The sequence below is a fragment of the Tursiops truncatus genome, chromosome 1, assembly GCF_011762595.2.
Source record: "Tursiops truncatus isolate mTurTru1 chromosome 1, mTurTru1.mat.Y, whole genome shotgun sequence".
NCBI lineage: Eukaryota > Metazoa > Chordata > Mammalia > Artiodactyla > Delphinidae > Tursiops > Tursiops truncatus.
In genome coordinates, this window is record NC_047034.1 from 86,983,636 (window position 1) to 87,006,272 (window position 22,637).

Consider the following 22,637-nt stretch of genomic DNA (forward strand, 5'->3'; position numbering starts at 1 on the left):
CATGTCCGGGCCTTGTCCCTTGGCTACAGGACCTGTCTGCCCTGCTCGCTAGACTTGGGATGTAATTTATCAGCAAGGTTACTATGGAGGACCCAAACCCTGGGCCCATCAAACAACTTTAGTAAAAGCAGGTTTCTGAGAGAACATCACAACCACCACCAAAGAGCATCAGCTTTTCACTGAGCAGAGAGGTCCTGAAGCTGCCTGTGTGACCCCCAAGTGGTTAGGCATTCACACTGACAGGGGCCTGCAGATGGGGACACACCCCCAAGGACACGCCTCACAGTACAACTGCAACAGGCTCATGCAGGGTCAGGGTTAGGCAAGACCACAAATTCTAACATTGTTTTAGTAGCTGAATTCTCATTCCAAACACAGTCTCACGCAGAACCACAGCATTCAGGCAGGTCCAAGAGCAGCTGCTCAGGTGGAAACCCAGATGGAACCGGGAAACATCCCCGCTCAGACTCTCCTCAGCATCCGCCCCCAGGGGTCCCTTAGCCTCTTCTGCTCAGTCCTGGGCTCCACCTGACATGGTTGAAAACTCACCACTCTGGTTCAGTACCTCATTGTACAGAGGGGGAAACTGAGGGCCAGAGTACATGTTGTGCATTTCCCAAGGTCACGTGGTGAATACACACTACAGGTTCAGCAGAATAAAGGGGCTTGTGAACCGAGCTTTCAGTAAAGCAAAACAACCGTACGAACGGGCAGCTCACGCAGGTAGGAAGAGGAGGTGAGTCCACACATTAGGTTAATTTTAATTTTGTCTCTGCCACCTTGCAGCTGCCTGTGCTCAGACCAGCCACCCATCTCAGCTGGCTTAAGGCTGGGGCTAGGTCCAGTGTCTTCTTGAGGCCTCTCCTGCTCAAACTTCAGCATCTAGAAAATGGCAAGTCCTCAGCAGAACAGAGCCTTGGGTGAGTGGAGAACAGGGACCCAGATGAGAGGGTGCGCCCAGTTGGCAGGCGCCGTGTCCGGGCCACCCCCGCCCTCGAGGGCTCAGCATTTCTCCTTTAGTTCTTAGCAACCACGGTTGTCATCAGGGCACCGCTCGAATGCCACAGACTGGTGCTTTGCTCTGGCTGTGGGGAGTGGAGAACAAAGAGGAAGTAGAGGAGAGGATGAAGGAGGGGGCAGAGCCCTGGGAAGGAAAGCAGCACCCCAGGGCCTCCGCCTGCAACCAGGCTCTGCTCATCCTCCTCTGACTCCATGCGGCTCAGGGCATCCCTACCTCGGCTCTCCTCTCTCCCATATGTTCCCCCTGCACCTGGACCCTCACCTGCCTGATGATGCTCCTGTACTCCTCACCCTAAGGAAACCTGTCTCCTCTGCAGGCACTTAGCTGCTGCCCTTTCAAATGGTGAAGGCCATTGTTCCCCACGACCCTATCCCCAGAGTCACGGCTCCCGGCCCTCCTGTAACAACCCTGCTCTTAGGAGGCTCCTGGACCCGGTACAGCACCAGATTCCCTGCCTTTTTGGCCGTCTGTCAACAATCTGTCCCTCCCCAGTCAGTGCAAGCCTTGGCACCTGCCCTGCAGTCCTCCCCTCGCGTCCAGGCATCACCCTGACGTCCAGGCTCCTGTGCACTTCATCACTCACAGACCTTCTTTCTCCCTTCAGTCCATCAGTGACTGTTAAAGGCTATTAAGGACTATTAAGTGTACAGACTAGGGCACTGAGAAAGGCCTTGTTTTTCTTTTAAGAGAAAGACCCATTCTTGCCCTCCCTTGCTGGGGTGACAGGAAACACCTGAAGATTTCTGATAAAGCATTATGCAAACAGGTCAACCCAAACCTGAAGCCCAGAGAGCAGTTACCAAGAAAGGAAGTGCTGATGGAGCACACAGAAGAGTAAGCCATCATCCGGTGTCAATCTGGAAGATTTCCTAAAAGTGAGCATTCAGCTGGGTTTCCGAGGGGGTGGGAGAAAAAGAGGGGCCCCATATATGAGCATGGATATTATCAGACAAGGAGTGATGTGAGTAAAGGCAGAGAGGACGGGAGATGAATCGCAGGTCATGTTGAGGTGTAACAAGGCTTGAGAAGGTGAGCTTTGATGGGGGTGTCCCTTAAGAGCCGTACAGGGGATTCTGAGTCTTCACAAAAGCAGGGGATCTGTAAGCAAACGGAGGTGAAAGGAAGGTGCTCTGGGAAGGATTCTGAGCAAGGACCCTGCAGGTGGGTGGTGACCCCAGGATGAGGGGCTAGAATCTGGGCGTTGGAAATCGAAAGGAAAGGGCCAATCCCAAAGCATTAACTATAAGTCCCAACCAGCATATCAAGGCCAGATGGGCAGGGGCTGGGTCCCCTCCTTCTCAGACACCCTGCACAGGGCTTTGACTGTGCCTGGCCTGCCACAGGCCGAGCAGTCCATGGGCTTTGTGCTGCCATCTGGTGGTGGTGGAGTGAAAGGCCAGTTCGTGAGGTTCCAGGACTTGCAGTGAGGGCGTGGCCAGGGAGGGCGTTGTGGGTGCATGTGGGAGTTTGCTGAGGCTCTTTGGTGGCTGAAGGGAGAAGTGGTGACACTGGAGTCCTCGAATCCTTACTTTTTCTAAAAGCGGCAGTTTCTTTGCACTTTTGGTCATCTCTTGTTGGCCACCACTTAGCACAGGGCCTGGCACAGAGTCGGCACTTAGTATTTATTGTTTTTCTTAACACTAATAATGAACTAACAATTGTTGGATGCCTAGCATGCAGCCGGTGCTTATGTATACTATCTAAGTTATTTCCCATAACAACCCTGAGGTGAGGATAGTATGATTTTTTTTTTAATGGAAGAGGGAACTGAAACTGAGCAATTCATTGAGTCATTTGGTGAGTATTTCCTGAGCTTTCACTATGTGTCATACTGTGCTAGACACTGGGGACAGGGAGGGAAATGCCAAGGGTGGGAGCTCTTCTAGAGCTACTCCCCTGGAGGAGAAGAGAGAGGTGATACAAATAACTCCATAGTGATTAATGGATTTTCTAAAAAGGAGGAAAAGTACAGAGTACTTACAGATGTTATTAATTAATTTTGAGTCCATTTGATTAAAAAACATTGGCTTCTCCAAGCCTGACTTACCTACCACCGCATTACACAGATGAATATTCTTTTTTCTTTTCTTTTCTTCTTCAGCTTTGACTTCCCTACTTTCGATTCTATCTCTTCGTGGGATCTATTCTCTTTCCTCCCTTCCTGATTAATTCCCCTTCTCTGCCAATGCAATACCTTTCTCTCTGTCATTATTATCGTTTGGTGAATACATGCTTGCATAAATGAATGAGTAAATCAATGAATGAATGAATTCATGGACACATTTATGTCACAAATATATGTCACTCATCTACCACAGGTCAGACAGTGTGCTTATGAAGACACAGTTCCTGCTCTCAGGTTCCTCATGGTCTAGTGAGGGGAGAAACATGGCAAAAAATATTCAAATGCTGAATAAACACACAGGGGAAGAGAGAACACGTGTGCTAAGAAGAAGGTACCCAACAGTGCCTACTTCTCAGGGTGATCTGCAAACGTTGGCAGCATCTGGACAAATTATGGCCATCACACCAGATCCTTGGTTCTTTAATAAATGTCCTACACTGGTACCTCTATTTATGTTGTGTCAGAGGCATCGGTGTCCTTGTTTATTTAATTTTCTGGTTTATTGAGACTTACTCAATTTCCCAAACAGGTGTTTCTAAAACTTATCAGCCCTTGGAATCACCTGGGGCTCTTTTAAAAACCTCATGTCAGGGGGCTTCCCTGGTGGCACAGTGGTTGAGAGTCCGCCTGCCGATGCAGGGGACACGGGTTTGTGCCCTGGTCCGGGAAGATCCCACATGCCGCGGAGCAGCTGGGCCTGTGAGCCGTGGCCACTGAGCCTGCGCATCCGGAGCCTGTGCTCCGCAACGGGAGAGGCCACAACAGTGAGAGGCCCGCGTACTGCAAAAAAAATAATAAATAAAATCTCATCTCAGGTTCTCATCCCAGACGCTCAGATTTAATCATCTGACATGTGGTCTGGATACCAGGAATTTTAAAAGTTCTCCCAGGAGGCCAAGTTTGAGAGCCACTCTTGAAGATCCTCAAGGATCTGTCCTGGGAGATGAATGGAATCACATGCACGTTTGAGGAGAACATGGGAGGCCCTGCAGCCAGGGACTTGCTCCTGAGTCTGAAGGACAAGACCATGACCCTCAAGGAATGGACCCTGCTGAGCCCTAAGTCAATCAACAGTGTGTGAAGTTGTGTGCACTCACCCAGCAGTCATCTAGCACTCACTTGTCCTCCACTGAGCACAAGTCAGCCCATCTCTGCTCTCGAGGATCTGGTTGGGGAAGATGGATCTAAAATGTTCAAGAGAATCCTGTGTGATTGGCAATAAGACGTGGGAAATCCAGGGTACCACAAGGGCACTGTATCTGGCCTCTTGAATCCTTTCAAGTCCTCTCCTCTTGTGCAGTCCTCCACAAAGAGAACTCAACCAACAAAAATTTATGGGACACCCATTATATGCCAGGCACTGGGCGAAGCCCCCTAAGGCAGTACAGAGATGAACGAGATAGAGACCTACTCTCAATGAGTTCACAGACTACGGGGAACGAAGTCTTCCTCTCTCATTTTTCTCATACAAAACAGCTTGGGGTGAATCCTGTCCCCAAGTAGAAACCAGTGCTGTAGGAATATGGAGGATGGTCAGGTCAGCCCTGACATGGTGGGGGAGGGGACTCTTTAAAGCAAACCTTAATAGATGGGTGAGATTCCAGAGGGTGAGCATGGAAGAAGGGGAAAGCATTTCACTCCTCATCTATTTTGCTAGATTCTTTCCCATTTCTCTCTCTTCTTTAAAACCCATGGATCAAAACTGAGAAGCCAACTCCCAATCAGGACATGCCCAGTGTGCAGGACAGAGCTGGGAATTGCTTCTTGACCTTTGCTGGACCCGTGCCCACTAACGCTTCTGGCCGCACACTGCTTTTCCCCTCATCAGGTCACATGTGCAGACTGTGATCAGTGAAAAGCCTCTTCAACCAGCACCATCATCTCCAAACAATAAGGCCTCGTTGGTGCGTGAGTTTCTCATTGCAGTGGCTTCTCTTGTTGCGGAGCACGGGCTCTAGGCGCGCAGGCTTCAGTAGTTGTGGCTCGTGGGCTCTAGAGCACAGGCTCAGTAGTTGAGGCACACGGGCTTATTTGCTCCACGGCATGTGGGATCTTCCCGGACCAGGGCACAAACCCGTGTCCCCTGCATTGGCGGGCGGATTCTTGACCACTGTGCCAACAGTGGCTTTTTCACCTCATTTCAATCATCCATGTGGTACTGAATTCAAGAAAAGGGGAAACTCAACATTGCCCAAGAGCGGTCCCTCTAAATATAAATGTTTGCCTCAAGGCATTGCACTACTTTCAATACCCTCTTTTCCCATTCCTGGCCTTGCTATTCACTTCCTGTCCACCTCACAGGAATTTCTGCCTCTCTCACTTCCTCCCCAGCCCAAGTCTGGCACTAACATTTTCTATAATAGATTACTATTTAGATGTCTCCAGTTTTATTTTAGTGTTCTTCTCTCACAGGTTTTCCTTTCCCTCCCTGCTCTCTTTCTTCAGACTTAATCAATCATTAAACATTTACTGAGCACCTACTAAGTGCCAGTTTCAATCATGGAGTATAGAGAAACCCGGGAGTTAGTCCTGGTCCTGAAGTGCTTATGATCTAACTGATGAGAGAAGGAGAAGCAGAGGTAGATCAAGATAACATGGCATTAGCTGGCATGGTCTTGTTGGTATAAACAAGAGGCTTAGTGGTTAGGACTTCACATTTCAAGGGAGGGAGACTTCAACAGGGGGCAGTGGATAGAATCTGGAACTACCAAGTCTTTTTGAGTGGCCATTAACTTAGCACTTACTATGTGCCAAGCAGTGTGCTGAGTGTTTTCTTTCAGTGTCTCATTTAATCCTTAACAGCTCCTTGAAGTAGGTGTTTTTATTATTCATGTTTTACTGATAATTAAATTATAGCTTCTGTAGATGATGTAACTTTCCAAAGTCACAGAGCCAGGAAGGAGCTGAGTTGGGAGTCTAGCCCAAGCCTCTGTGACCCCAGACATCAAGGTTTGGGTCAAGAGCCACGCCACCTGTGGAGTCAGTTTCCTGTGCGTGAAACAGGGACAGCAATTCCTCTTTCATAGGGTTGGTGGGAAGACTAAATGAGATGCAATAAAACACGGACTGCAGTAGATACCCAGTAAACAATGGCCGTCTTCCTCATCATCAGCAGCAGCAGCAGCATCCTTGTTACATTCTTATCATTAAAGCTTCACAGGGGAAGCAGGAAGCGGGTCATGGATATTTTGTTGGTTTTTTTTTTTTTTTTTTTTGCGGTACGCGGGCCTCTCACTGTTGTCGCCTCTCCCGTTGCGGAGCACAGGCTCCGCAAACTATTTACCAAAGTGGATTTACCATTTGTCACTCCCACCAACAATGTATGTGATTTCAATTTCCCCACACCATCATCAAAAATTGGTATTGTCAGTCTTTTTTATTATAGTTATAGTGTGTAGTGGCTTCTCAGTGTGATTTTAATTTGCATTTCCTGATGACTAAGGATGTCAAGCATCTTTTCATGTGCTTATTAGCCCTTTGTATTTATTCTTTGGTGAAATGTTCCTTCAAATCTCTTACCTATTTTTTGAGTTGTTTTTCTCCTCTTTATTGACTTATAGAAACTCTTTCTACATTCTGGATGTGAGTCCTTTATCAGATATAGGATTTGCAAATATTATCTCCCAGCCTGGGTCTCTCTCTTTTCATTTTCTTAGTGTTGCTTTCAAAGAGCAAATGCTTTTAATTTTGGTGAAGAAAATTAGACTATCAGTTTTTTCTTTTATAGGTCATGCTTTCTTAGTCACATCTAATAAATCTCCCAATAACACAAGGTCACAAAAATTTTCTACATGTCTTCTAGCCATCGTTTAGTTTTAGCTCTTCCACTTAGGTCTATGATCTGTTTTGAAGTTGATTTCTGTTTATGGTATTGGGAAGGGCCTACGTTCATGTGTTTGCATTCAGCTATTCAATTATTCCAGCCTCACTTGTTAAAAAGACTATCCTTTCCACACTGAATTGCCTTTGCAGCTTTATCAGAAATGTCCATACGTGTGTAAGTCAATTTCTGGGCTTTCTTTTCTGCTCAGTGAATCTAATTGTCTATCTTGACATCAATATCACACACTCTTTATTACTGTAGCTTTACAATAAATCTTGAAATCACATAGTGTTAGCCCTCTAATTTTGTTCTTTCTGAAATTTATTTTCGTTACTCTAAGGTCCTTTGCATCCCATTTGTCAATTTCTATTAAAAATTATGCTGGGATTTTAATTAGGATTGCATTGAACATATTGATTATTTGGGGAAGAACTGACATCTTAATATTGCGTCTTCCAACTTTGGAATGTAATATATCCCTCTGTTTACTTAGGTCTTTCATTTATGTCAGCAATGTTTTGCAGTTTTCAGTGTAAAAGTTTTTCACATCTTGTATCAGATTTGTCCCTATGTATTTCATATTTTAATGCTATGGTAAATGATGTTTCTAACTTCAATTTCTAATTGTTGCTAGTATTTAGAACTAATATGGTTGATTTTTGTACTTTGATCTTGTAACCTGACACGTGGATGAACTCATCTATAAATTCTAGTAGCTTTTTTTTAATAGATTCCATTGGATTTCTACACAGATAATCATGTCATCTGTGAATAAAGATAATTTTACTTCTTCCTTTCCAATCTGAATGTCTTTTTTTTCTTTTTTATCTTATTGCACTGGCTACAATCTCCAGTAGGCTCTTGAATAGAAACGGTTAGAGTGGACATACTTGTTTTCCTGATGTTAGGGGGAAAGCATTCTGTTGTTCACCATTAAGTATGGTGCTAGCTAAAGGTTTTTTAATAGATGCATTTTACCAGGTTGAAAAAACTCCCTTCTATTCCTAGTTTGCTGAGATTCTATCAGGAGTGAATATTGGGTTTTGTCAAATGTGTCTGTTAAGATAATCATATGGTTTTTCTCTTTTATTTCTTTAGTATGTTGAATTACATTGATTTTTGAAGGTTAAACCAAACTTGTATTCCTAGGATACACCCCACTTGGTCATGATGTATTATCCTTTTTTTATTATTTTGGATTTGATTTGATAAATTTTTGTTCAAGTTTTCCATTTATGTTCATGAAGCATATTGCTCTGTAGTTTTCTTTTCTTGTGATGTCTTTGTCTGGTTTTAGTATTAGGGTAATGATAGAAGTATTTTCTTTGATTTTCTGAGAGTGTGTGTGTAGAATTATTTCTTCCTTAAATATTTGGTAACATTCATCTGAGCCTGAAATTTTCTTTGGTGGCAGGTTTTCAACTACAAATTTATGTTTTTAATAAGCATTGAGGTGTTTGGCTGTCTATTTCTTCTGTGTGAGCTTTGGTAGTGTCTCTTAGGAAATTTCTCCATTTTGCTAAGTTGTTGAATTTATTGGCATAAAGGTGTTCACTAGACTTTTTCCCTTATTATTCATTTCATGTCTTCAGAATCAGTAGTAATATCACCTCTTTCATTTATGGTTTTATTTTTTTCTCTTTTATCTAGTTAAACTGACTACATCAATTTTATTGATTTTCTCCAAAAATTGGTTTTGGCTTCATTGATTTTTGTCTATTGTTTTCTATTTTATTGATTTCCATCCTGATCTTTATTTCCTTCCTTTTGCTTACTTTGGGTTTCATTTGCTCTCCTTTTTCTAGTTTCTTAAGGTAGAAACTGGAGTTATTGATTTGAGATCTTCCTTTGTAATATTGGCATACAATGCTATAAATTTCTCCTAAGTACTGCTTTAATGGCATTCCAATAATTTTGAGGCATTAGATTTTTCTTTCTTTTTTTTTTGCGGTACGCGGGCCTCTCACTGTTGTGGCCTCTCCCGTTGCAGAGCACTGGCTCCGGACGCGCAGGCTCAGCGGCCATGGCTCACGGGCCCAGCCGCTCCGCGGCATGTGGGATCTTCCCGGACTGGGCACGAACCCACGTCCCCTGCATCGGCAGGCAGACTCTCAACCACTGCACCACCAGGAAAGCCTCCTACATTTTTCTTTTTTTAATTCGAGCAGCATGAAACTTCAAGCAAGCAGGGCGGTGGGCTTTCCCATTTGTTTTATACCAAGTTTGCTACTTTCACTGAAAACTGCTGAACATGGGACTTTCACCCTCTTCTCTGAATCAACAGCCTCCTCCAGCAGTAAAGCTGCTGGATTTCACATCCAGCCACACTCTGCCAGCTCTACTCTCCCGAGCTCAGAAGGAGCGGGGCAGCCTGGAGCAAGAACATCCCAGACTCCCGTTGTTCTTAACAGAAGTTCAACAGTTTTTTTATGAATAAATATTTCTTAATGTGTCATTTGTATTTGATCAATTTTCAGAGCCAGCCCTGAAATGATTATTTTTGACAATTTTGTCCAGTTTAACATTATTTTTGGATGCGAGGATTTGCCAACCTCTTCACTCTGCCATGGCTGGAAATCCTACCAGTTGTTGTTGCTTTTAACGGAGTTATAGCCATGCTGTGCATACAATTTTATGTTCCAGAGATAGCTGTGTTTTGTTGGGCTAAAGAGTTATGTTACCTGAAAGGGCTATGGTTAAAATTAGTCCACTAATCCATTTTTTACAGAAACTTGTGAAAAATTAGCAGATGAACCTTTATTCACCCAGCAAAAAACAGCAATCTAAGGAGTGGGACTTTGCAGGACAGAACAAGTCAGATGCCAAAGCCAGTGTTGACACTTAGGAATCTCCAGAGACTGATGTCTGTGGGGGTAACACTGAGGCACTCTAGTTATTTTAGGATTTCAAAAAGCCCTAGGAAAAGTCACACCTTTACTTGTAACAAGGCTTCCCAGGCAAAAGAAAATGTCAAGTGGCTTTACTTTGGGCTGAATTCTCACACTTCAGCGAGGCGGTCCACAGTCTCTCATGTTGGCCAGAAGCTATGCTGGCCGTTATAAATGTTCACATTGTTAACAGTGAATAGACACACTCATCTTTACATAATGAAAGCAGTTTGTTTTGCAGGCAAAGCGATCCCACACGTGGGGCACCTGGGGGTGAGTGAGGAGATTTTAAAAGGAGCTTTCAGTGGGAATGGCCAAAAAGCAGGAGCCCTGTGGAAGACAGGAGGACCTGGGAGTCTGACTACATCCACTTCAGATGCTGCCCTGCCCTAAATCCTTGAACTCACCTCCCTGCCACATCCCCACCTCAGGACATCTGTTGGCTAGAGCAGCAATTCACCGCCTCACTCCCTGCCCTGCCCAGTCCCACCTTCTGGCTCTCTGCTAAGTGAGGGCCCCGTTCTGAACAGCACAGCATTCAGCCCCTGAGAAGGGGCACGGGAAAGACAGGCGAGGCCATGGGCAGCCGTGCCTGGGAAACAGAGGGGGCGTACCATCAGGAAGACGCTCCACCAAGCCCAGTGGGCCAAACCACAACATGAGGACCTGGGATGGGGTGGAGGCGGGAATGAGCAGTGGGTTCTCAGCGTGTTGGATGTGCCCTGGAAACCGTGAGGTGACCTCTAAGACGCTGTCCAGCATGCAGCCTGCAGGGCTGACCTGCCCACGCAGGATTCACCCAGGGGGGAAGAGGGAGGGTCTGGAGAAAGGTGTGTGAGTACAAGGATTGAGTCTGGATGCTAGAGATTTCAGACTTAGTACGGGGGCTGAGAAATCGGAAAGGAGACTCCTGGCCCTGGGTACTCCCTTTGTTGGTGCCTAATCTCTTTCTATCTCCACACCCCCACCCTCATTAAACCAGATTCTGCTTTCAGGAGGCTCTCATAATCGCAGTTCACAGCAGTGTTTGCTATGGGAGATGTTACATGGAGCAGTGACCTTCTAGAAGGGGATACACCCAAGTCATCCTGGACAGGCTGGGAACACTGTTCCTGGAGGGGGTGGATGATTAAAGGGGTTTATCAGGTAGAGGGGTTTGTATTACTTAATTAAACCTCCAGTTTCTGGGGTCTGTATTTGGTGGGGGTGGGGGGAGGAAGGGACTGTTGACAGCAACCTGATCTCAGGTGACTTGGAGGTGCTGGGGTTTGGAGCTTGACAAATAGTGGGGGGAAAACCCCATTTTTAAGTCTCAAAATCTCACCTGCCCTTTTTAAAAAAGCTCTCAGGACCTGGGTTAGCGAATATGCAGGGAGCCAGGGGCTGTTTCAGAAACCCTAGCCTGTGGATATCCAGTTCCCATCTCTACGTCTCTCCGGAGCTGGTGAGGGGAGGGTCGCTGTAGCCGCAGCCCGTGCCGCAGTGCGCAGATGCTGCCTTGTGTGGCGCCCTCTGGTGGCCACGAGCTGTGTATGCATCTGGTTCTTTCCACAGAAGTGATTTCCACCTTCTCTGTGCAGGTCCAGAGGGACCCCTGGGAATGGGAGCAGATTTCAAAACCAAGACAAGAGAGCTTAAGTCAGGCTGTTACTACGTGCTTCCTAGACCCACGCACAGGGTAAATACAGGTATTATCATTCATTCGTTTATTCATTCACTTATTCCCCCAATATGCGTCAGGCATCTCCTAGGAAGTCATGTGTGAGCAGAGATGCCATAAAAAGAGCAAGTCATGAGTATGTTTGGGAGACAAGTCTTCCAAGCCCTGCTGCGGGGATGTACTTGCTGGGCTTGAGGATGGGCAAGGAGGCAGCTGGTCCAGCCAAATGAACATAGGAAGGTGGTTGGAAATGAGGTCAGAAAGGTATCCAGGTCACAGATGGTTCAGAGCTTTCCAGGCCACAGAAAGGCTGTGGGTTTAGTTCGAAGGGTGGTGAACACCATTGGATTTTGAACAAAGGCATGACGCAACCTGATTTCTGTTTCTAAAACATCACTCTGGCTTCTGCATGAGGCGAGGGTAAGAGCCGGGAGAACTGTTGCGAGCCCAGGTGAGAGATAAGAGTCTGGCACCTGGATTGTTCTTGGAGGAGACAAGACAAAAGATTCAGAATACACTGAAGACAGGGACAATAAATAGGAGTTGCTCATGGGTTAGTCAAAGGCTGTCTCCAGGGACTGGGGCCTGAGCAATTGGGTGAGGAGTGGTGCTACCTAAAGACATGGCGGGGGGTCAGGCTTGGGAGTTAGGTGACAAAAAGGAGAATTGCATTGGAAGTGCCAAGTTGGCGCTGCCTATTAGAAGTCTAAGTAATGATGTAAGGTACGCCTGAGCATCCTTTTCCTTCTCTCCTTGTTTCTTTCGTAACCCTCCTGGGTCTCTTTCTCATCAGAGGGCCATGCCTCCTCCCTCTTACTTCCCAAAAGGAAATCCCTCCAAGGGCAATAATTCCAAACAGAAAGAACAGAGGGTGTTAGTGATCTTCCAGGGTGGAGCCTCAATTGAATGGCAAAGCCAGGGAGGAGGTTGGGATTCTGGGTTCCTCGGACTCTCCAAAGGAGGGTTAGAAGAGGAGAAAAAACTTTTCATCACAAGCTGACAGGTTGCTCTCCATGTGGCTGGACCCATCCTACTGTGGAGTGTGGGATCCTGTGATCCCAGCAGGGAGCGGCAGGACCCTGCCTCCCAGGGTGGAGTCCTGAGTCCTCCCTGTGCCTCCTTTCCTACAGCCACCCAGCGCGGGGAACTGGGCTCCCACGGCATCTTCGCACCCATCACCCGCCTTCTGCAAGTCTGTGGCCCCCCTGTGGTCAATGAGCACCAAGAGCGGGGGGCCACCACTTCTCCCCCCACCGCCGTACTGCCTCCCCTATCCTCTGCCAGCCCAGATCTTTCCTCCTTGAAAACCCTGCTCAGAACTCTCCCCATCTGGATACTGGTCCCATCTCTATATTACAATCCACACTTCCAAACAGATGAATGGGAAGAAAGATAAGGCTACTTTGAATAAAACTCTAGTGAGACTTTACCAGGCTTTTTTTTAAGTAACATTTTTAGCTCTACCACTAATAAATTATTTCTTCTTGCCTGAAATAGAAGTTGTGACCCTGATGTGGTACAAATATTGACCCTGAATGGAGGCCTAGTGCTATCAGACTCTGCCATGTCCTGTGCTTGTGTGGCAAGGATGAGGCCATGGGACCCAGATGGGGTGTGGAGTCCTGTCAACGGAGGACGTTGTAAGTGTGTTTGTGCGGCCCTGGCCCAGAGGTAGCTCTGTGGGCCACGGCACTTGGACCCTCTCCTGACCCTCTGACCACAGCTCTGCTGACTCCTTCCCCTCCTTTCCCTTCCTTTCCCCATAGTGTGGGTGTTCTAGAGACTTCTCTTTTCATTCCATCTATGCTGCCATCCAGGAGGATCACATTCTTCCCTATGGATTCAAATACCCCTCCACGGTGATGACCCTCCATCCCCAGTCCCCGGCCCCTCTCCTGAGCATCAGGCCAGCATTGCCATCTGCCTAGCTGACAACGGACAGGCGCGTCACAGCAGCCGCACAAACTTCCACATCTGCCAGAACGGCCCACCCTGGGAGCTCCATCCCCCAGCACATAGGTGAGCTCACACGCACAGGCGCCACGCACACAGCACCCTCCGAGTCCCCTGCTCGGCCCAAGGCACCAGCACACTTCCCCTCCCTCTCCCATCCCACTGAATCCTATTGGCTCCCTGCGATGGCTCCCTGTTGGTGTTTCCTCTTTGCTGGCATCCTCACTGCTTCATCCCTTCATCCCTTGTCATCTCTCACCTGGAGATGCAACCTTCTCCTTTCTGCTTTCCTGCCTCTGTTCTCAGATCATCCATTCCATGTTTTCACTACAAAGTACATTACATTCCTAAGTTAGCTTCCTAAAACCTAGGTTAGCTCCTGTCACACACCGACACAAAACCCTCAGGGGTTCCCTTTTGTCTACAGGACAAAATAAATCAACTCCTCAGAATGACATTCTAGGCCTTTCCCAGTCTTTCTCAATGATCCTTCCTGTCCTGCCATGTCTTTCCATGCTGCCTGACCTGGAATTCCTGGGACAGGTGAGATTTCTTCTGTGCTCTGTCCCTGTTGTCCCCTGACCCTGGAATTAACTCATTCACTTAGGCACTCATTTCACAGTTATGTATTGAGCACCCACAGTGTTCCAGGCACTGGGAATAAGGAAATATAGAAAAATCCTCAAAATCCCTCCTCATGGACTTTACGTTCTAGTAGTAGGGGAATAAGACAATGAACAAAGAAGTACATAGCAAATTGACAGGTTGAGATAAATGCTATGAAGAGAAATACAGCATGATTAGGTGCAAAGCGGTGGAGGTTGCTGTTTGAGATGGGCTGTCCTGGAGAGCCTTTCTGCAGCGAGTGGACGGATGTATGAAGTAGGGGGTGAGGTACACAGATTTCCCAGGCAGAAAGCCCCAACGCTTGCCTCAACACCTCTTTCAGGCTTTTGGACATTCTCCTTAAAGACACCTCTCAAATCCCCCATATTTTATGAAGGCTTTCCTTTTCTTATGCCCTTTTGTACTTTATTCCTGAATTTAAGCTAGTTCATTCTGCCTTGGGTTAGAGTCAATTGCTGACCACTCTGCTGCCCTCTCCAGCTCTACAGAAGGATCTATTTATTCGACTAATATTTGTTGAGTGGCTCTTAAGTGCCAAGCTCCAGGTGCCCCCATGGTGCTTGGCTCGTGCCAAGGGCTGGGCTGGTGAGTCAGACAGACCGCAGTTCAGCTCCTGACTCTTGCACCTGGTCACTGGCTACATGGCCATTGGCGAGTCACTCAACCTCACTAAGCTTCAGTCTCTGTATTTGTAGAACAGGAATGAAAATAGTACCCATCCCTGTTAGGTCTTATCTGTATCACAGAAGCCTGGAGAGAAGAGTTTCCATTGAACCCTCATGCCCAGGTTCTATTGTATTTTTCTTAGGCACCATGCCACCTTCTTTACCATTTAACTCTGAGGTCCCACTTTTCTTAGAGGAAGAACTTCTGCTTAGTTACCGGAAGTTCATGGGCCTCAGACAGGGTGCAGCTGGAAGAGAAGGGAAAGGTATGTAGTCCATTGTGAAGTGACTTCCAGCCCCTCCACTGCTGTCCCAGAATCCCCACTGTGCTGACCTGGCAACAACCATGACCTTGGCTGTGACCAGATGAATGCAGGGGGAGGGCCAGCTGGCAGCTGCCTCCACAGCCCCTCTTCACCCCAGAAAGGGAGGCCCGGGGGAGGGGCTGCAGACACCCCTGCCTCTTCAAGTGCACGGCCAAGCTGGCTTGGGGATCTACGGCTTAACGCAGCAGATTCTAAGGGCCAGAGATCAGAGAAGAAAGCAAGTCCTTTGGGGTGTGCAGGAATCTTATAGGACATCTCTGCCTGGACCCAGAGACCCGTGGACAGCCCAGCACCACACCCTTAAGGCAGGAAGCAGCTCAGAGTTTTCTCTTTCTGCGTGGCTGGGTCCTCTCCCTCTTCCCCCATCCGGTTTTGGCTTCCCTGGGCACCTCTCCGCACCTCACCCATGTGGCCACTGGGTGGCACTGTTGGATGATCCTGGAATTTCAGGAGAAAAGCAGGCAAGCCAAGATTGGGCTGGGAGTGTGGACGGGTAGAAGGACAGGGTTCTGACGCCCTGTCCCCTCATCTAGTTATTCCTTGCGCCCCTAGGCCCTTGTTCATTCAGAGGTTGCCTTCCGTTCACTTTCCCAGGTGCATCTTGTCTCTGCAACAACAGGAAAGTTGCCAAGATGGCTCAATCCTCTATCTTCCCTTTCTCTCCCCTTCTTCAAAGACAGGTCAGAAAGTAGGAATCATCTAGAACCCCAGATCTGAGTTCCCTGGACAAGGCCCTGCTGCCTCTCCAGACCAGAACTCATTCCATTCAACAAACACGGATTTGCTCGCCGGTATTTTCCTATCCAATCTTTCACCTACCCAATTCTACTTCCTCAGCATTCTGGGGAAGGCCATTCCTAAGTGGTGTGTAGCAGGCAATCAGGCCCCTACCCTGTTCTTAAAGGTCTCCTTTGGGTCCCTTAGTCAGTCAAATGCCCCACAGAGTCCATCATTTGCCCCCATATCTAACTGAACCCTCTCACTGCAGTTTAAACCCACTTTTTCTCCCTAGGGGCTCAGAATTGAAGACTCCCCTGAGTTCCCCTTGTAATGACCCATCTTGGACTCAGAGAACATTATTAAGATGCTCTGAGCATCAGGTTTGCACTGTTTTGAATTACTTCAGGATTCGTTTCAAAGTGATTTGGCAGCTCCCAAATTCCTTCCTCCCTTTTTAAACAGGCAGTGAGATGTGATGGGGGAACTGCTGACTTGGGGATCCTTGAGGCCTGGGCCCAAATCCCAGCTCTACTACTTACTAGAGCCATGTGACCTTGAGCAGGTCCACACAACCTCTCTGAGCCTCTATGTTCTCTCAGTAGAATAGTTATAATCAGCTCACTTAGAAGACTAGTGGAGCATAAATGAGACACGTCTATTTGTCTGTATGGGGCTCCCATGCCTTAGCTGGGACAAAGTCAAAGAACAAGTCATAGAACAAGAAGAGGCCATGTACATCACGTAGTCCAGCTTTCCCATTTTACAGAGGAGCAGCTGAGGCCCAGCGAGGGGAAATGACTTCCTCAAGGTCACATGCCCCAAGGTGGCAGAGCTGCGGCTGGAACTGCCAAGCCGACTGTCTTTCCATGATATCAAGTTGCTTCTGGTTTGTCTGCCTTAGTCCCCTTCTCTATGGACTAAAGGCAGTAAAGAGGAGAGAAGAAGGATGTAGGGGTTATAGTAACCATCAGGCCCCGGGCTGTGGACACTAAGGAGACAGTGTGTGCTAGGCTGCATTCGTGGGGCAAGAGCAGTGACTGTTCCCCCACCTCTGGGCCGTTTGGGCCACACCTGGGCCAAAGCTCTCTCCAGTGGGGACCTCTCATGAGGCATACTTAATGAGTCATTTTCAGAGAACGGCAGGGTGATGCAAAGCCTTCAGCCATGGCATTTTAGGAAGAGGTGAGGGCCCAGGGAGGATGACCTCAAAGAACAGAGGCCTTGGGGCTCCTGGTCACTCTCTTCAACTTTGTGAAGTGCAGATGTTTGCTGGGGAGGGGGGTACAGAACTGTACTTTATGGCCACGAGTGGAATGAAGAACCCTGAGTGAAGGCTTCAGGAAGGAAGATTCCAGGTCAACAAAAGGCAATCAAAAAGTCAGCTCTGTCCAAAACTGGAATGGCCCACGGTGAGAGGGAGTGAGCACCGTTCCTGAGGGCATGCATGCAGAAGCGGGAGGAAAGTGAGTCAAAGAGTCCTTAGGAATCCTTGAAAAGCTTAAAGCGCAGAGTGACAGGTGGACAAGATCAAGTCCAGCCCGTAGGATTCCTGGATACTCGAGCTATGAAAACAGCACAGCAGAACAGTTAAGACCATGAATTCTGGGGCCTGAATTCAAATCCTGGCTCTTGCCTGGACCAGCAGTCTGACCTTGAGCAAGTTACCTAACCCTCTCTGTGAAATAGGGAGCCACAACCCTCCAGGCAATCATCCTCCCCACTCTGCCATCCTCTGGGCGATGCTCTGCCCCCTGGCAGTGGCTGGTGTAAGGCCGGCCCTCCTTCTTGACCCCTCTAGGCCTAAGGCAAGAGTCAGGAACAACCCCTGCCTGGTCCTGTGGTGACTCAGGGTTCTTCAGAAGCAGGGGCCTTCCAGAGATGCCAAGTCTGGGGGCTGAAAGGCAGGGGGAGATGGTTAAGCTGTGGGGTGTCACGGAGTCCATGCACGTGCCAGTGTTCACTAGTTCACACTCACGGCTGGGCCAGATGCTCTGTGCTTGGCCTGGACCAAACACAGGGATGCAGGCAGAAGACACGCACCCCTGCCTTCAAGATGCCCCCTGCCCAGTGGAAGACAACACAGGGACAGAGACAGAACCCAGGAACTCAATGTGATAACCTGTGTCCCAGAAAGCGTTCAGGCATTGCCTTAGAGGGTGGGGACCAGGGAGAAGGTCCAGAAAGGCTTCGTGGAGGATGTGACATGAGTTGAATGCAGAAAAGTAGTCATTGGGTTGATGTGGGGGCAGGTGTTCTGTGTTGGGAGCCTGGAACCATCTGGAAGCTCATATTTCTTCTTTTAGCCCTTCCTGCAGGTGAGGTACTGAGATAAACACCTGTGCACATTCTCTCATTTGATCCTTGGAGCGAAAATTAGGCATTATTATTCCCATTTTACAGACTGGAACTCAGAGAGGAAAAATACCCCACCTGAGGTCACATGAGTGGCAAACAGCAGAGCCAGGACTCAATCCCAGGCCTATCTGACTTTAGGTCTTTGGTTAATCTGTGTGTTTTGAGCCAGTTTGAGCCTTCAAGATAATTTAATTTGATGCCAATATAGACTTCTGGGATGGGGGACAACGGGAGGGCAGGGGAACATCAGATCGTGAAGGGCTTTGCTTGCCTTTTAGGTCACGCAGTTTAGGGAGCCAAAGCAGGAGTTCAGAAGTAAGTGACGCGATTGGGTTTGCGCTTTAGGAGGATAACCATGACAACCGTGGGGGGAGAAGCGAGGGGGGAGCTAGTCTAAAGGCAGGGGACCAGGAGAGGCTGCAGTGGCCCAGACCATGCCTGCAGGTGGCTTAAACCAGGGTAGCAGGAGAGGGAGAGGGAGTTAGAGAGCAGTGAACAGACGCCAAGGCCAAGTGATTAATTGCCTGTGGGTGATGTCAGGGTGGGGGAAGCAAAGAGAGCTGATAAAGACTCCCAGGTTTCTAGCTTGGGCAACAGGGTAAAAGGTGTCCACTCCCAACAAGGAGAATGAGAGGGAGAAGCAGGCCTGTGAAGCGGGGCTGAGGAGCCTGCAGCTGTGGAGACAGTCCTGGGCTGAGGACAGAGCCCCCAGGGAGCCAGCCATGAGCAGCGCCAGGGAGCAACCTTGCTCTGGACCTTGATCTGACACGGGCCAGCTGGCTCACGAGATTGAGCTGCTTTCCTCTGTGAGCCACCGGGACTCGGTACAGATGGCAGCCATATGTGGTGCTGGCTGGAGAACGTGAATTGTCCCTCTTACAGACGGGCTGTCAGGGCATTCAGTTGCCTCTTCCGACATCCAGGCCACACTGGGCAGCCTGAGTGAGCCGCCCTGGCCACAGAAAGAGTCCTGCATCAGAAGAGCCCAGAGACGTTGTGGTTGACGGGGGACACTGCCAGCACTCCCAGAAGCCAAACTTCCTCCACGGGCAGCTAAAGTCATAGGTGGTCCAGGGGATGTGGCCTAGAACACAAAAGGCGTCTGCTCTCACAACTCGTCATAAACTTCTCCCACTTCCCTTTCTAATAGAGAAGACCATGGTGACCGTGCTGAGAGGATGGTCTGCTGGCGGCTAACGCTTAGTGTTTGCTAGGGCACAGGCACTGTTCTAAGTGCTTTACATTCCAATCACTCAATAGAAATATGAGGGGAGGACCCAAGTCACAGAGCCAAAAGGTGCCAGGCCTGGGATCGGGCCCTGGACCTGCCAGCACCGACAGCTGTGCCTCAACCACTATGCTATTCCGCCTTTGGGTGTTAACAGCAGGGGCCTGACTGTGAGACAACCAGCATAGTGCCTGACACGGGGGCGTGGCTCCAAAAGGTGAGGGAAGGCCCACCCCCTTCAACCATTCCTTAATGTACACTTCTATTTGGCCAAGATTTGCAGGACAGTGGGATGAGTGCATAGCAGCTAATTCAGGACAGGAACCAAGGCCCAGGCCTCCATACAGGAGTTCCTTGGAGGCAGCAGGAGTTAATCTCAGAAGGCTTCCTGTAGGAGGCAGCCCTTGACCACCTTAGGAGACGTGTAGGAGGCAGTTCTCAGATAAGTAGGGGGCTGCAATGATGCTCACTGTACTTCCGGGGGAAGTCCTCAGACGTCAGGCATGACGCACACTGGCAGGGCACAGTCACAACAGCAGTGATGACAATCGCAAGAACAGGGGACTCTTCCACACGGATCAGGCTTTTGGCTTCTCCAAGTGTGTCCACACGTATTCTTCTCTTTGATCCTAACAAATGAGATTGTAACACACACTAACAGTGAATGTTAGTTTCCTTCCTTCCTTCCTCCCTCTTTCTCTTTAAACCCTATGAAACAAAGGGGGTGGGGCGGGAAATGTCATCCTTCCTATTTTACAAGTCAACTGTGGCACCGAAAGGTCAAGTGAGTGGCCTTGGGTCACACAGCTCTGCCTGCTAAGACTACAGCCCTGGTCCGATGCTCTGTGCTGTATATTCCTTGGCCAGGGTGAGGGATGCTGAGCCCTGGGTCTTGCAGATGAGACAAGAATCACTAGAGCTGCTCCAGCAAAGGGCACAGGGCAGAGCCTTCAGGTCCTGAATCATATGCGCCACAGCCCCGACTCCCTTGGTGTGAAGAGTTCATCACCGTCAGCACCAACCCGCCCCTAAAACAGACCTCCTGTTGGGCTGGGCAACCTCCACAGGACATGCTGATATGACCTGAGGCTCTGCAAGTTCTGCTGGATTGAATCCACGTTCCTGAGACCAGGAAGCGAGCCCAGAGGCCTGCCACTCTGCTAACAGTGGAAGCAAGCAGCAGGATGGAACGGTGATTTGTGGAATCAGACAGGCCAGTTCCATCCTAGTCTCGTCACTTACCGGCTAAATTACCCTGGACAGCGACTTGCCTTCTCTGAGCTCCAGTATCTGCATTTGTAAAATGGAGCTAATGGCACCTTTCCCACTGGCTGGTGGCAAGGATTAAATCAAATGGTCTATGGAGAGCTGTCAGCCCAGTGCCTGGCCTCACATTCCATGCTTCCCTGCCCTGCTTCTGGTGGGCTAGCGGGGGCTGTGCTGGCACAGTGGGTGGGTGGGTTCGTGGGCTAACCCTCCCAACAGCCTGTGAAGTATCCCCATTTTACAGCAAGCATCATCAGATGTGGCCGTCATGCAAGGAGGGAGAGCTGGTCCTCCGGGAGTGACCCCACTAGAGGCCCCTATGTTCATGAATTGTGGTGGAAAAAACGAAGCCCCTCCCTCCCGTCCCTGTGGTGCTTGGGTGGGGATGAGGGTCGGTGTGGGCATGGACACACCGTCATAAACTCCTCCCTTCAATGGCTGTAGTCCTGGAGCGCAGGAACTGACACCTTCCCTGTGCTGGGTGGGGGCCGGTCACTCGCTGTGACGGTCACCAGTCTTTCCCTCTGCTGAAAGCAGGACCTAGCTCCCAAGCAGAAAACTGGACTGAAGGGGCAGGGAGTGGTCTTTGGGGTTTGACCTGCCCCAGGGAGGGCATCTAGGGGCACTCCAGCTGATCTTTCGTGGCCAAAATGGGAAATGGTGACCTTAAACACCTAGGTTAAGCTAGCTGGCTGTCCAATCCATACCTCATTTAATCCTTACCCCTCACCCCCGCAAAGTCATTTTGCTGTCCTGTAGACAGATCGGAAACTAAGGCTCAGAGTTGAAATAACTTGCTCAAGTTCACACAGCTAGCAAGTGTCAGGGGTAAGAATTGGGCCCCGTTCTTTCTCTCACCCAGCATTACCAAACCAAGTGACACCTTTCAGAGCGGGAGCCACAGAGGTAGAGCCCTGAACAACTGTTACGCTTTTTTTTTTTTTTTTAGTGGTACGTGGGCCTCTCACTGTTGTGGCCTCTCCCGTTGCAGAGCACAGGCTCCAGACATGCAGGCTCAGCGGCCATGGCTCATGGGCCCAGCCACTCCGCAGCATGTGGGATCTCCCCGGACCGGGACACGAACCCGTGTCCCCCACATCGGGCAGGCGGACTCTCAACCACTGCACCACCAGGGAAGCCCCTATGCTTCTCTTTTTAATTTCCTTCTTTGGTTAATTTCTTTCCTTCTCTGGTTAATTTCTTTTTGGCTGTCTTTCACCCTTAGATCAGGCTTTAAAGGGGAGAGGTAGGATGACATAGGCCTGAGGCCAACCAGATGGAAGGAGGGTCAGAGGAAAATCCCAGAGAAGGAAAGGAAATTTAAGGGCTGCCCATTCTACCTGAGCAGGGACTGTGAGGGTTACAGGTGTGTCAAGACGTCATTCAAGTCCCAGAGCCACCACTCGGTGGCCTTGGGCAGGTTGCTTCATCTCTCTCTGCCTCAGCTTCCTTTTCTCTGCGATGGTGCTGATGTAGAAATCACCTCCTCGAGCTGTGAGGATCACACGTCCCACTGGGCTAGAGGTGCTTGGCACAGTGTCTGACACATGTTAAGCATATGTCACCAACGAGCACAATTATTAATTCTCCCTTGAGAACTTTTCTCTGTCCACGGCTTTCATTTCAACAGAGGAGGGCCAAGAAAATATATAGACATGATGAAATGGCTAAGACTGTTGTGTTTTAATTGACAGAAAGACCCTATGTGGCAAGAAGGAGGACGAGAGCCCTGGGGGCTGGTCGGGGGAAGCCTCTAGAAGGAGTGTGAAGCAGAGTTCTGGAGGATAGTTTGGTGAAGGAGGTGGGAATGGCTGAGACCTCAAGGAGAGCGAGGGGTGGGCAGACTGAGAAGCAGAGAGAACCTGGTGACTGGGCACCTAGAGAAAGAGCCCAAAGCTAAGCAGGAAGCTGGGAGCTGGGAGGGGAGTTTCCTAGGGAAGCAGAGTGGAGAAACCAACATTTGTGGAGTGTCTGCTGGGG

General features: G+C 48.9%; 1 long non-coding RNA gene across 1 annotated transcript; it reads left to right on the plus strand.

The window, feature by feature from the left end:
- The first annotated feature begins 723 nt into the window (after nt 1-723).
- On the plus strand, nt 724-9,418 carry LOC109547342 (uncharacterized). The gene is made up of 3 exons (XR_002173058.3): nt 724-920; nt 1,788-1,896; nt 8,960-9,418. It is a non-coding gene; the product is annotated as an uncharacterized lncRNA (long non-coding RNA).
- Nucleotides 9,419-22,637: the final 13,219 nt, after the last annotated feature.